This window comes from Heterodontus francisci, chromosome 31, assembly GCF_036365525.1.
Source record: "Heterodontus francisci isolate sHetFra1 chromosome 31, sHetFra1.hap1, whole genome shotgun sequence".
NCBI classification, from domain to species: Eukaryota; Metazoa; Chordata; class Chondrichthyes; order Heterodontiformes; family Heterodontidae; genus Heterodontus; species Heterodontus francisci.
Genome location: NC_090401.1, coordinates 58,985,964 through 59,001,442, shown reverse-complemented (window position 1 = coordinate 59,001,442; position 15,479 = coordinate 58,985,964). Strand labels below are relative to the sequence as shown.

Sequence of the window (15,479 nt, the reverse complement as noted above, 5' to 3'; positions counted from 1 at the left end):
TCAACTATAATTAGAACAATGAAAGGGCTCCAAAGCCATTTAGAGTTGGTATTATTTTTCTTGCTGCGAGGTTCTGGCACCAACAATTGTAAAACTTAAGGTGACTATTACAACAAAGTTAAAAATGGAGCTGAAATTTATACAGAGTATTTCACAATCATTTGTGAGTTTGCGTGCAAGCTGTCACTAATGTGTGGGCACCTTTACAAAGACTCAACAGATATATTTAGGTATGAACCATGTTTTTGAGCATTTTCTTTATGCAAATATAGACGACAGCAAAGATGAGGGCTTCACTGAGAGACACTGGCAGGCTTCAAAATTGATTCTGTTTGGTAAAATCTTTATAAAATTAATAATTAACCAGCAACTTCCTGCTTCATGGCTGATCTGTACAGACTTATGACTGGCACCAAAATACGATAAATGCATGATTGAGGCAACTAAATGGTTAGTTCACCTGTTGCTTATTTTCTCAAAATCTTTCATTTCTAAAATAAGTTTTTTTCACATCTTTTAATTTTAACCATACACTCCCAGCTCTGCTCTCCTCGGGCTCAACCATTGTAATGGCTGCGAGGGAAGGCAGTTAACCTGTAACCAGATCTCTGCTTCTGTCAGACAGTGAGCCAGTTTTGCCTAGTCTGTCAGGCTTGCTTCTTTCCACCATATAGCACTTCTCTTTGTGCCTTTGGACAGAGCTGTTCATTATTCTGCCCATTAACCCACTCTCTGGACTAATGCCTTGGCTTTCACCACAATTGTTCCCTTTGCCTTTATCCCATGACATCTTTGTCATTTAATCTCTCCTGCCCTCTGCCCCATCACACACCTTCCCTTTTGTTCTTTTGCCCCCCTCCCACCCTTTCACTAGCTTAAAACATATTACATTTCTAACCTTTGCCAGTTCTGATGAAAGGTCACTGACTTGAAACGTTAACTCTGCTTCTCTCTCCACAGATGCTACCAGATCTGCTGAGTATTTCCAGGGCTTTCTGTTTTTATTATTGCACTTCTCTCCACTTTACCTATCTTTTACACTATCGGTCTGAGATCACGCACTTGCAAAGCCATTCCCAAAACATTCAACAAAAAACAATTTGCATTTATATAGCGCCTTTAACATTTTAGAACATCCCAAGGTGCTTCACAAGAGTGTTATCAAACAAAATTTGACACTGAGCCACATGAGGAGACATTAGGGCAGAAAAGGTAGGTTTAAAGGAGAAGAGAGATTTGGAGAGGTGGAGATGTTTGGGGATGGAATTCCAGAGCTTAGAGCCTTGGCAGTTGAAGGCAGGGCTGCCAATGATGGAGCGATGAAAATCGGGAATGTACAAGAGGCCAAAATTTGAGAAGTACAGAGATCTCGAAGAGTTGTGGGGCTGGAGGAGGTTAAAGAGATAGGCCATGGAGCCGTGTGATAGAGGGGCATTTTAAATTATGTTCTATCTCTTTGGCCAAGCTTTTGGTCACCTGACCTAATATCTCATGTGGATCAGTGTCAAATTTTGTTTGATACTGCTCCTGTGAAGCACCTTGGGACATTTTACTACATTAACGCCAATGTATATTGTTGTTTTGACAGCATAGTGTTTATGGCTATCACATGCAGCTAAAAGAATGATTGGAAGACTTAAAGGCCCCAATTTTAACTTTGGGTGGGTTTTGGGTAAGTGGGGGAAGGGGGGAGGGGTGGGTCAGTGACATGACCTGGTGTTGCCAAAATCAAGCGCCGCCTATTTTAACTCCTGGAGCTCATTAACATGCTCCCACCCAGAATGAGAAAATGCCAGCGCTACGTGGCAGAAAATTACACAGCCTGATGACTGCACGCTGACACTAGGTAGGTGGCGGAATTGGGTACTGGGTGTCTCACTGGGCACCTTGCATTCGAGACGAGGGGGGAAAGATAGCTGAGACTTTCCTTGTTGGGTTCAGAGGAGCACATTGGCTCCCCCTGATCCCATGGACCAAAGAAAGGCACAAACCTCATTTGGGCTCTTCCGAGGCTGATCTTCTTCCACAGAACTTTTTAACTACATTAAAGGCACTATATAGATGCAAATTCTTGTTGTTCTCTTGTAAAATCTTTTTGACATCACTGTTCACAATCACTGAAGATAGCTGTACTGGCAGTGACAGAGACACAGCTGGTAAAGTCCAAGGAGATGTGATAAACATCGATTCTGCCACAATGTGACAACCTTTTGCACATTATCCATGGGAATTATCTGCTCACAAGAGATAAAACTTGCAAGATATGTCACAGTAACTAATACATACAAAAAAAATTACCAATCCTGGATATCTTACATTTTCCATTAACTGACAAAATCTCAGCTTCATACAATTATAACTAAGTTAAATAATGCCATTTTGGATCTGAGATCAAAACTTCAAGCAATATTGAGGGTGTGGAGATTTGTGGAAAAAATTGGGTGAAATATTCATTGCTGATCACACCTATCTCCTATTGTTATAGCATTTATTTTGGGTTTGCACAATTTGTTCAGTTTTCTGTGTCAGCATTTGCCTTGACTATCTCATTAAAAGGAAGTGTGTTCGGATGAACTGTCCTTGTGCAATGTTCTGGTATGTCAATGGTAAAAAAAAAATTATCTGTGTTAGTTTTATGACTCCTCTCTAAACTGACAGAAAGTAGAACTCTGTGTAGGAACTGGCCAATTTCCTGCACTCCCACAAACAGCGAGTGGCACTAGGATACCTTACATCCGCAGCTTGTTAGTGACATTTAAATAACATCCAAACCCTAGTTTGGTTAAGGCCTTACGCTGGCACGAACTGGCAGATGGAGCGATTGCTTCAGGCAGAAGTGGAATTAATTGGCCCACGTCTTTCTCTAAAACATACTTTTGACACGTTGACATATGTTCACATAGGATTACAGAGGATATACAGCACAGAAACAGGCCATTCGGCCCAACAAGACCGTGCTGGTGTTTAGCTCCACTTGATCCTCCTTCCATCTTTCCTCATCTAAATCTATCAGCGTAACCCTTTATTCCCTTCTCCCTCATATGCTTATCTAGCCTCCATTTAAATGTATCTATATTATTCCCTATAGTAGCGAGTTCCACATTCTCAGCACTCTTTATTCTTCTTCTGAATTCCCTATTGGATTTTTCTTTGGTGACTATCTTAGTTTGATGGCCTCCAGTTTTGCTCTTCTCCACAAGTGGAAACTTTCTCTCTGTATCAACTCTATCAAAACCTTTCATAATTCCAAAGATCTCTATTGGGTCACCCCTCAGCCTTCTCTTTCCAAGAGAAAAAAGACCCCGGCTGTTCATCCATTCCTGATTGGGATAACCTCACAGTTCTGGTGTCAGCCTTATAATGGATGCTTTCCTTACATGTAAAGAGAGATAGAGTTGGCTCTTATAGATGCCAGTGGCTTTAATGTCCTTTGTGTACTATTCTTAGCCCACTGGTTTCAGCACATTGGTTAACCTCTTAGTATATATTTCAGTTTGTGCTGTTCTGCTGCAGTCATTAACTAAATGGGTGTTAGGATTGCACAGCCATGAATTTGTGCAAACATTTTAACACACAGAGGAACTAACAATCCTGATGTCACTTGGAATGGACAAGTTCTTTGGCAATTGAATTAGTATCCATTGCCAAAACAAAAGACAGCAATTATATCGCCAACTACTTAAATACCCAGAATATTCTCATCAGCTCTATATTCTGCCTCTTTGATGCAGTTTAGATAACGAGATTCAATCTAATCCTTCAACCCACTTGTGGTGCCATGAAATAAACCTTCAGGATAATGAGAATGTGTTTATGGTGAAATAAAAACAGAAAGTGCAAGAAACACTCAGCCGGTCTGGCAGCATCTGTGGAGAGAGAAACAGCATTAAAGGGCTGGATTGTACAGTGGGGGCCCATCCACCGGCCAAAAAGTCGGTGGCGATCCCGCCTCCACCAGGCCTGGGGATCCAGACAGGATTTTACGCTCCCCAGGCCCTTAATTGGTCTTGGGTGTGGCTTCCATCTCATTCAGGCAGGAAGTCCCACTCAATGGAGCTGCTGGCCAATCAGCGGGCCGGCAACTCTAAGCTCCAGCAGTGCCACCGAGAACGGTGGCCACTGCTGGGACTATACACAGCTGCAAGACAAAGATGATGGACAGCCCTGGAAAAGATATACGTTTCTGGGGCCTTGCCGGGGACAATCGGTCAGGCCCCAGTGAGGCAAGGGGGGTCAGTTAGCTGGGTGGGGGACGTGTTGGGTGTTGAGGGCGGCTGGGGCTTCGGGGGTGGCCCTCTGTGGGGCATAGGGTGCTCTTATAAAAATCACTAATGACATCCTATGTGACTGTGACAAATGTAAACTATCCCTCTTCAACCTTCTCGACCTATTGCAGCCTTTCACACTGTTGACACCATTCTCCTCCAATGCCTCTCCACCGTTGTCCAGCTGGGTAGGACTGCTCTTGCTTGGTTCTGATTATATCTATCCAGTCCTAGTGGCTTCTCTTTCCACTCCTGCACTGTTACTTCTGGTGTTCTCCAGGGATCTATTGTTGGCCCTCTCCTATTTCTCATCTACGTGCTGCCCTTGGGCAACACCATCTGAAAACACAGCATCTGCTCGTCTGACATCCAGAACTGGATGAACAGAATATTTCTCCAACTAAATTTTGGGAGGACTGAAGTCATTGTCTTTGGTTGGCGCCACAATCTTCATTCCCTCGCTACTAACTCCATCCCACTCCCTGGCAATTGTTTGGAACTGAACCACACTGCTTGCAACCTTGGTGTTGTATTTGACCCCGAGTTGAGCTTCTGACCACACATTCACAGCATCACTATTTCCACTTCTGTAGCATCACCCGACTCCGCCCCTGCTTCAGCTCATCTGCTGCTAAAACTTTGTTATTGCTAGACTTTACGATTCCTACACACTCCTGACCAGCCTGCCACATTCTCTCCTCTGTAAACTTGAGGTCATCCAAAGCGCTACTACCTGTGTCCTAATGCACACCGAGTACCATTCAGCCATCTCCTCTCCGCTCGTTGACCTACATTGGCTCCCCATTAAGCAACAACTTGATATTATATGAGTTCTTGTATTTTCAGTCACTGCACTTCACATGACAGTAACAATAGAGAATCATTTAGTGGTCCTTTTGGAAGAGGAAATAGCTTTTTATAGCCATAAAATAGTCTCACTATATATCCTCATCCAGGATGTTCCACAGCGAGAATTAGTAATACCTGTGACAGCCTCCTGCATCAGTATCTTGGCAGATAATAATTTGTAAAAGATGATCTCACTTGTCATCACCTGTTCTCATACTGGTTGAAAATAAATCTAAACATTTGTAGGCCATGTTAGTTTTGCAGAGTGGATTTATATCTTCCCATTGATCAACCTTGTCCTCCTGTTAGCACTATGTTGAGACCTTAATGTACTGAAGTAAGTTTAGACAAACTTCTTAATGTGCTTCCTTCAACTCAGTTGGGGATAAGTAGAATGCAAATTTGCCACATTTTTGGTTGTTCATGCAATAGTGAAGTTGATGACAGAATTGCTAGTTACATCTCCCTGGTTTTTATCCATTTTTAAAATTCATTCATGGGATGTGGGCATCGCTGACTAGGCCAGCATTTATTGCCCATCCTTATTTGCCCCTTGAGAAGGTGGTGGTGAGCTGCCTTCTTGTACCACTGCAGTCCTTGGGGTGTAGGTGCACCCACAGTGCTGTTAGGAAGGCAGTTTCAGGATTTTGACCCAACAACAGTGAAGGAACAGTGATATAGTTCCAAATCAGGATGGTGTGTGGCTTGGAGGGGAACTTGCAGCTGATGGTGTTCCCATGCATCTGCTGCCCTTGTCCTTCTAGGTGGCAGAGCTCGTACGTTTGGAAGGTGCTATCGAAGAATTATTGACTGGTGCATCTTGTAGATGGTACACACTGTTGCCACTGTGCACCAATGGTGGAGGGAGTGAATGTTTAATGTGGTGGATGGGATGCCAATCAAGTGGGCTGCTTTGTCCTGGATGGTGTCGAGCTTCTTGAGTGTTGTTACAGTCGCACCCATCCAGGCAAGCGGAGAGTCTTCCAGCACATTCTTGATGTGTGGACAGTTGGATAGGTATGGCTCCAGCCAGTGGACAGTTTTCCCTCTGATTGCCATTGACTCCAATTCTCAATTGACTATTTTGTAAGATAAAGGCTGAGCAGATTGTGGAGCTAGTTCTTTTACATTGGAGTGTGCTATTGATTGCTAGAGGTTTCATTTAACAAGCTACAGAGTTCACAGCGAATTAGAGCTGGATTTCCCCGTGGGCTTCGGGACCCTGATGTCAGGAACAAACGGGGGACCCGACCACACTTACTGGCAGTGGGATCAGCTCAGCAATTTTCCCAGAATCAGCCTCCTAACTGGCTGCCTCCAAGTTCACCATCCAATTAACGATGGCGGTCGGGATGTAGATGCTATTGGCCCAGTCAAAGGGCCAACAGCTCTGTAGCTTCAGTAGCCCCACAAGGAAATATGGGCGCTGCTGAGGCAGGTCATGGACGGAGAGGGTACTTCAACATGGAGACGCCCTCAGATGGGTAGGTGAAAAATTAAAAACCAGAGAGGCCAAGCAGGCAGACCCTTGTGGATGGTCCTTGGGGACTGCAGGGGTGGGCTTCCCTGCCCATGGGCCCCTCTGTGGGGCATGGAGTCTCCTGCTCCAATGGCTCCCCCTTACAGCTGCAGGGAGGCTGCCTCACTGCCAGAGGCCCAGGAAAATCACCATTAATAGGTGATTAATAGGTAATTATTTAAATTAGCCCAGCCCAGCCCAGCCTCTACCAGTCATGGATGAGCTGGACATACAGCCAACCAAATCGGAACTCAGTGATGCCATTGATTCCCTAGCCAGCGGAAAAGCCCCTGGGAAGGACAGCATTACCCCTGAAATAATCAAGAGTGCCAAGCCTGCTATACTCTCAGCACTACATGAACTGCTATGCCTGTGCTGGGACGAGGGAGCAGTACCCCAGGACATGCGCGATGCCAACATCATCACCCTCTATAAAAACAAAGGTGACCGCGGTGACTGCAACAACTACCGTGGAATCTCCCTGCTCAGCATAGTGGGGAAAGTCTTTGCTCGAGTCGCTCTGAACAGGCTCCAGAAGCTGGCCGAGCGCGTCTACCCTGAGGCACAGTGTGGCTTTCGTGCAGAGAGATCGACTATTGACATGCTGTTCTCCCTTCGTCAGATACAGGAGAAATGCCGTGAACAACAGATGCCCCTCTACATTGCTTTCATTGATCTCACCAAAGCCTTTGACCTCGTCAGCAGACGTGGTCTCTTCAGACTACTAGAAAAGATCGGATGTCCACCAAAGCTACTAAGTATCATCACCTCATTCCATGACAATATGAAAGGCACAATTCAACATGGTGGCTCCTCATCAGAGCCCTTTCCTATCCTGAGTGGTGTGAAACAGGGCTGTGTTCTCGCACCCACACTTTTTGGGATTTTCTTCTCCCTGCTGCTTTCACATGCGTTCAAATCCTCTGAAGAAGGAATTTTCCTCCACACAAGATCAGGGGGCAGGTTGTTCAACCTTGCCCGTCTAAGAGCGAAGTCCAAAGTACGGAAAGTCCTCATCAGAGAACTCCTCTTTGCTGACGATGCTGCTTTAACATCTCACACTGAAGAATGCCTGCAGAGTCTCATCGACAGGTTTGCGTCTGCCTGCAATGAATTTGGCCTAACCATCAGCCTCAAGAAAACGAACATCATGGGGCAGGATGTCAGAAATGCTCCATCCATCAATATTGGCGACCACGCTCTGGAAGTGGTTCAAGAGTTCACCTACCTAGGCTCAACTATCACCAGTAACCTGTCTCTAGATGCAGAAATCAACAAGCGCATGGGTAAGGCTTCCACTGCTATGTTCAGACTGGCCAAGAGAGTGTGGGAAAATGGCGCACTGACACGGAACACAAAAGTCCGAGTGTATCAGGCCTGTGTCCTCAGTACCTTGCTCTACGGCAGCGAGGCCTGGACAACGTATGCCAGCCAAGAGCGACGTCTCAATTCATTCCATCTTCGCTGCCTTCGGAGAATACTTGGCATCAGGTGGCAGGACTATATCTCCAACACAGAAGTCCTTGAAGCGGCCAACATCCCCAGCTTATACACACTACTGAGTCAGCGGCGCTTGAGATGGCTTGGCCATGTGAGCCGCATGGAAGATGGCAGGATCCCCAAAGACACATTGTACAGCGAGCTCGCCACTGGTATCAGACCCACCGGCCGTCCATGTCTCCGTTATAAAGACGTCTGCAAACGCGACATGAAATCGTGTGACATTGATCACAAGTCGTGGGAGTCAGTTGCCAGCATTCGCCAGAGCTGGCGGGCAGCCATAAAGACAGGGCTAAATTGTGGCGAGTCGAAGAGACTTAGTAGTTGGCAGGAAAAAAGACAGAGGCGCAAGGGGAGAGCCAACTGTGCAACAGCCCCAACAAACAAATTTCTCTGCAGCACCTGTGGAAGAGCCTGTCACTCCAGAATTGGCCTTTATAGCCACTCCAGGCGCTGCTTCACAAACCACTGACCACCTCCAGGCGCGTATCCATTGTCTCTCGAGATAAGGAGGCCCAAAAGAATTTAAATTAGCTGCCCACTTCCATTTGGGCAACTTCCTCATCAGTGGGACTGCTTCGGGAAGCCATCTCAACCCAGCTCCCCGCTATTTCCCCAGCACCACATCATGCACCTCTATCCGACCCCAAAGCCTGCTGCCCCAGGGCACTGAAAATCCTGTCCTTAGCCCCTGTTGCACCCTGAATTTTTCTCTTTGCCACAAGCATTCTACCTCAAAGGACAGTGTCGTCTGCCTAATCGTTAGCATAAATGCACCTGGTCAAAACGCTGTTTCATGATCACAGGATCACAGAATTGTTACAGCACAGAAGGAGGCCATTCGGCCCATCATGTCTGCACCAGCTCTTCGAGTGAGCAATTTACCTAATTCCTTTCCCCCACCTTCTCCCCGTAACCCTGCACATTCTTTCTGTTCAGATAACTGTCTAATTCCCTTTATAATGCCCCGATTGAACCTGCCTCCACCACACTCTCAGGCAGCGCATTCCAGACCTTAACCACTCACTACATGAAGATTTTCCTCATGATGGATCTGGCCTGCACAAACCTCTAATGTCTACATCAGAGACAGCCTCCTAACTGTGTAGCATCTCATGAATGATGGGATTACCAAAGGCGTGTGAACTTAATTTGGTTGGCCGCCTACAAATTGTATCTTGGCTGAATGCTTGGTTTCTTTTGGGATACTTGGGGGCATCACAAATCCCACTTTTGCGAGGATAAGCAATGCTTCTCATTAGACTGATTGTTGTCAGTAGCCTGCTGATTACGTGGATTTACATAGGGTATACAGCACAGAAACAGGCCATTCGGCCCATGCCGGTGTTTATGCTCCACTTGAGCCTCCTCCCATCCTTCCTCATCTAATTATTCATTTTGAGCTAGTATTGCTGGACTACTCAGATTCAATTTGAAATTCTGCTGAAATTTTCTTTTCCCAAAGCACAACATCTGTTCTATGAGAAAGCTGTGTCAAGACTACTGCCAATGAAGGGACTATGGTGAATTGCTTTTAAGTTTTGTGTTCCAGCTCAAACATTTTAATTCTTCTGCTCCTTTAAATTACAGGGCTCACTTGTCTCAATTGTACAATGTTTACATCTCTCAGACCTAACTTGGATTGTGATTGTTTGGTGCCATTTACCAAAGCAATATCAGAGTGGCTGGGTCATAATTACTGATTACTGATGCCATTTTGCACGTTCAAGCTCAGATTTCACTCCTTTCCGTTACAGGCTGTGATTTCCTAAACCTACTGCAAAATCCCTTTGAGCCTACTTGGTAGGATCTCATCCTTGCTTTCAAATCCCTCACAATCTCCGTCATCTCCTCACCCTACAACCATTGGAGATCTCTGCTCTCCTCCAACTATGATCTCTTTCGCATTAAAGGCCGGCTACTCGACCTGAACCCGATGGGACGCGAGGACCTGTCGGGTCGGGTCGAACTTCCGGGTCCAGCATTAGCGCTCGGGATGGGCTGGGTCGGACACATTCTATCACAGGTAAGTGGCTCCAATGTTAATTTAATTTTTGGACCAGAAAGGTGGTTTTGTTACAGTTATTTTAAGCTTGTGCAGTTCAGCAACAAAGTGAAAAACGGAAGGTAAGTTCACTGATGGTCGGGTCGGGCCAGGTCGGGCTCGGGTCGGATGTGGTTCTATCGGTCTTGGGCCATGCTTTTATTTGCAGATCCGAGCAAGCATTTATTTCGCATCCCCCGATTTTAATCACTCCACCATTGACAGCCGTGCCTTCAGCTGCCAAAGCCCTGAGCTCGGGAATTCCATCCCTAAACCTCCCTGCCTCTCTACCTCTATTTCCTCAATTAAAACGCTCCTTGAAACCTACCTTTAATATCGCCTTATGTAACTCGGTGTCACATTTCATATGATAGCCCTCCTATATAGTGCCTTGGGACATTTTCTTATGTTAAATGAGCTTTATAAATGAAATTTGTTGTTTAGTGATGATCAAGATAATTCCATTGTTCAACTTGTGTCAGTTTTTGCAGAAAGTACACTCAGCGATCAATGATCTCCACAGCTCCTACAGGTTCATCCTGCAGAAGGCCTGTTGTGGGAACCTTATATTTGCAAGTTTTTTTTCATGAAAAAAAAGAGTTTCTCAAACTGTTGTTTGGAAAATCTAGTGAGCTTGCGAGTTTTGAAATGGAAAAAGATTTGCCAAAAACTTTATTGTGGGCGGCGCAGTGGTTAGCACCGCAGCCACACAGCTCCAGCGACCCGGGTTCAGTTCTGCGTACTGCCTGTGCGGGGTTTGCAAGTTCTCCCTGTGACCGCGTGGGTTTCTGCCGGCTGGGTGCTCCCACAGCCAAAGACTTGCAGGTTGATAGGTAAATTGGCCATTGTAAATTGCCCCGAGTGTAGGTAGGTGGTAGGAGAATGGTGGGGATGTGGTAGGGAATATGGGATTAATGTAAGATTAGTATAAATGGGTGGTTGTTGGTCGGCACAGACTCGGTGGGCCGAAGGGCCTGTTTCAGTGCTGCATCAATAAATAAATAAATTGCACCTTGTTGTTATTTACAATAGGAGCATTTCTACAGAGTCTTCCACAACCTCAGGATGTCCAAAAGCCAACGAAGTACTTTTGAAGCATAGGCCGGGATTTTGTCAGAGTAGTGGAGATGGGCTGGGAGGTGGGAAGTGCGGGAAAATGGCATCAGGAGGGAAGCTGGATGCTTTTACGCCACTAGGGAATATTCCCAGAGGTGGTCAGGCTGGCAGGGGTAGGCTGTGCTTGAAGGTGATGGGAAGGTAATTAAGCCTGTTAAACAGGCAATTAATAGAAATGTTACCAGTGTTTTTCCATTTTGCGAGGGGCTGACAAGAACTACAGAGCTTCAGAGCCTCACTAGTTATAACAAGGCAGAAGCTCAGCAGGAGGTCAGTGTTGGCTGCAACTAGCAGCCATTGCAAGAGGTAGCATGGCCTGGTGGGGAGGGTGATACTGAGTAGACAGCGGCTGTAACAAACAGGAGCAAAGTCAAATTTGGCTGGCACAGCAGGGGCATTCTGGTTGAGTGTCCTCTCTGACTTGGCACTTGTATTATACAGAGTAAGGGGAGTGGGTGGTAAGCCCTGGGAAATTAGTGCAGCAAATTGCTATGGGCCTCATTCACTCAGGCTCTGAGACCTCCAGTGAGGAGGAGCACCAGAGAGGGTGAGAGCTACAGTCACCGGGAACAGGGCTGCAGCACTCAGACAGGCATCAGGATCATGAAACTGGAAGGGGGCACGAATGAGGTGGACGCAGAGGGGCATTCAACCAGCCTCTTGTACGCAGACGATGCTACCCACCGGAGAGGGTCTACCGTCAGAGGCTCTGCTTCCTGCAAATGTCAGACAGCAGTGTCGCTGAAGACTGTGTCTCTCCAGGGAGGTGGTCACCAAGCTGTACACCATGATGGAGGAGGAGCTGAGCTCAATGGGAAGTGGTGAACACCCAATGCCTTTGGTGTTGCAGGTCACCATGGTGCTGAATTTCTAGCCTCAGGATCAATCCAGGGATTTGCTGGAGATATCTGCTGGAGATCCCAGTCTACGGCTCATCACTGCATCAAGATGGTCACCAGTGCCATGTTCAAGAGGGCCAGACAATAGGTGCAGTTTTGCACTGATTCGGACAGTCAGGCTGAGAGGGCTATAGGGTTCAGGACCATCACTGGATTCCCCCTAGTGAGGGTGTCACCGACTGCACATGTGACCATCAAGGCTTCCACAGACCAGGCAGCAGCCTTCATCAACAGGAGGGGCTTCCACTTACTCAATGTACAAATGGTCTGTGACCACCGCAATTGGATCCTTCAGGACTTTTGCAAGGTTCCTGGGAAGTTGTTGCGCCACCTATATACTAAAGGAATCCCAGATGCCTGACCTTTTCAGGTTGCCTGTGCACTTTCAACGATGAATACTGGGTGACAAGGGCAACCCACTGAAGAGATGGCTACTCAAACCTGTGTGGAACCTAGACGCAGATGCAGAGGAGATATAACATCTGACATGGGACAACTCGAGCGACCATCGAGCAGGCCATAGGGCTTCTGAAGATGTGGTTCAGATGCCTTGGTAGTTCTGGTGGAGCCCTTCAATATTCCCCAGCAAGGGTGTTGCATGTTGTGGTGGTGTGATGAGCACTGCATAACCTGTTGCTATAGAGGGGAGAAGCTCAGAACAATGAGGACATCCTGGAGTGCACTGCCTCTTCCGAGGATGAGGATATGGAGGGGGATGGTGCCAGGCACAATATGATGAAGACCCCAAGGTACAGCAGGCAAGGTGCAATGAGATATGTGCAAGGGAGGTTCGTGACTCACTAATACAGACACGTTTCTCACAAGCCTTCCTTACACACCCATTTAATCAAATAAATCTTCCACCTCTATCGCCCTGTTGCCTTTTCCTTGAATGCCCTTACAATCCCCCAGGACACGTCAACACATGAGGTCACAACATGGGAAAAGCATTGACCTCATTCGGTGTGGTCCTTCCCATCACACCTCATGCGAGAGCCATCAAACTGTTAAAGACCTAGAAGTGTTTAAATAACTGAAGGAATCTTCCTGTGGTGCAGCATATCATAATTCATTAAAGACAAATAAACAGAAGGTCACATCTAATTACATAATTAACCCTGTGAAACCCAAGTACAGCTAGGTGAACTTTCTCTCACACTTGGGGCGGCTCGTACCTGGTGCTCACCCTGTGCTATCAGCCGAGGTAGAGACAGGCTGCTGACTTTACTGCTCCATGGCTTTCGATGGCCGTGGCGGTCGTCCTCTGGTTGCCTGAGGCCTGGATGGCCCCAGCATTCTGGGGGCTTCCTGCACAGGTGCAAGAGCCGACTCTGTCATTGCAGCTTCCTGAGGCATTGTATCACCATCCGAGCGGATGAGAACTGACTGTCCAAGCCAGAAATGCCCTGAGAGGAGCCAACAGACACTTCAGGCAGCCGCACTTCTACCCTTTCAGGGCACACGTCCCTCTCTACTCACCTGAGGAGTTTGAAGACTGAGCAATGACTCTTGCAGTCTTGTCCTGCTCTTGCCAGCTATTGCTCATGGAGGAGGCGATCTCACGCAGGTCCGTATGCATCTCTGACATCCACTGGGTGGTTTACTTGATGTGACTGTCCAAGATGGTTGCCAGTCTCTCAATGGAGGATGCCATGCACACACACGCCAGAGTCATGGCTGCACTCATGGCCTGATGGACTCCTCCATCGTCCATGCATGGGTACACATAGACCGTGGAAGCTCCACTACATGTTCGTACACCTCATGCTGTCTCGCCACCATCTGTCACCTTGTTGATGACTCCAGAGGCACGTATCAGCCTGAAGCTCAGCATCGCCGTGGCCTCCCACAGTTCTCCGAGTGTGAGTGGCCTCAACTGTCACTGCCTCCATCAGCTGCTTGAGTGCCACTGTGCTGTGCTCACCAGATTGTCACCCTGTTACTATGTGTGCATGACTACCCACCGATATGGGAGTATCTGTATTGTTGGGAGGTGCAGGGGAATGATGTAATGGTACACCCTCTGAGGTCACCTCCTCCTCCTCAGAGGTAGAAGGCTGTCCCTCAGGTTTTACAGCTGGCTGCTCTTGTCCATGACCCGCAGGAGAGAGAAGAGTGATGAGAGGGCAATGCGCATTCCAACATGTCCTTCTGACTACTCATCATCTGGAACTCGACGTGACTAGCGGCGGACACATGAGCACTATGTTCCCCTGCTAGTCTATTGCACCCATCCATGAGGCCACACTCTCTCACAGCTCCACACTTGGCTCACCATCAGTGATTGCCTGCACTGCCTCCAGACCTCCCAGATCCAGTGCCTCTTCCTCCATAGGTATACCGTGTATGGAATGCCATTGTTACTTCCCCATCATAGACACGCACTATGCCTATGTTGGTGGCAACCTAATTGTCCATCGTGCAATGGCAGTGCAGGAGTCAACTCTGACTGAACAGTATCCTCCACAGTGTCCATCGTGCATTTGACAGCTAATGCTGATTCCTGGGCATTGCCACTGACTGGGTGGGCACCCCGTTCTCCAATTTCAGATTCATCCTTAGTCACATTTAAGGCTGTAAGGTTCATGTTATGCGCTGCACTCACCTTGCCAGAACACATCAGGTCGTTGCTCCTCTTTCGACACTGCAGGCACGTATGTGGGACCACCCCATGGCTGCTCACCTCCTCTGCTGTCTCCACCAGGCCTGTTTAGTTTGATGAGCCGGTCCCCTCCTCCCATCCCGAGGGAACAGGACTTCCCTCTGAGTCCGTGCAGCCTGGAGGAGCACCTCCAGGAGGCATCAGTGAACCTGGGTGCCACTCTTGCTCTGCCTTCTTCCTTGTCACAGCAGTTTCAGGACTCCCTGGCCGTTCCCTTCGTGGCTGCTGCCTCTAAAACTACCGCTGTCTGTCTTTTAAACATGGAATCAGCCTTGCCCGAGCTGCTATTTCCTCCTGCCCACACCACGAATTGTCCGCCTCCCTCGCCTGCTGCCCATTAATTGGAAATCCCCGAGAATATCACACTTCCTGTTCTGTCCCCCGCCTGAGCGGCTACACTACCTGCTTCAGGTCCTGATGTTGGGACTTTGCTGCTGCCAATAAAATCCCAGCCATAGTCACTGTTGTAGTGTAGGAAACACAGCAGCCAATTTGTGCACAGCAAGCTCCCACAAACAGCAATGTGATATTATTCAGAAAATCTGTTTTTATTTCGTGATATCGGGGGATAAATATTGGCCAGGACACTATGGACAGGCCCCTTCTCTTCTTCAAAACCGTGCCA

The 15,479-nt window shown here is 47.4% G+C and overlaps 1 long non-coding RNA gene across 1 annotated transcript in view; it reads right to left on the bottom strand.

Moving 5' to 3' along the window:
- Positions 1–15,062, bottom strand: part of LOC137347014 (uncharacterized) — a 36,541-nt gene extending 21,479 nt beyond the window's left edge. Inside the window, exon 1 of the long non-coding RNA XR_010968848.1 lies at positions 14,798–15,062. This is a non-coding gene — a long non-coding RNA (uncharacterized lncRNA). The remainder of the gene's footprint in view (positions 1–14,797) is intronic.
- Between the last annotated feature and the right edge of the window lie 417 nt (positions 15,063–15,479).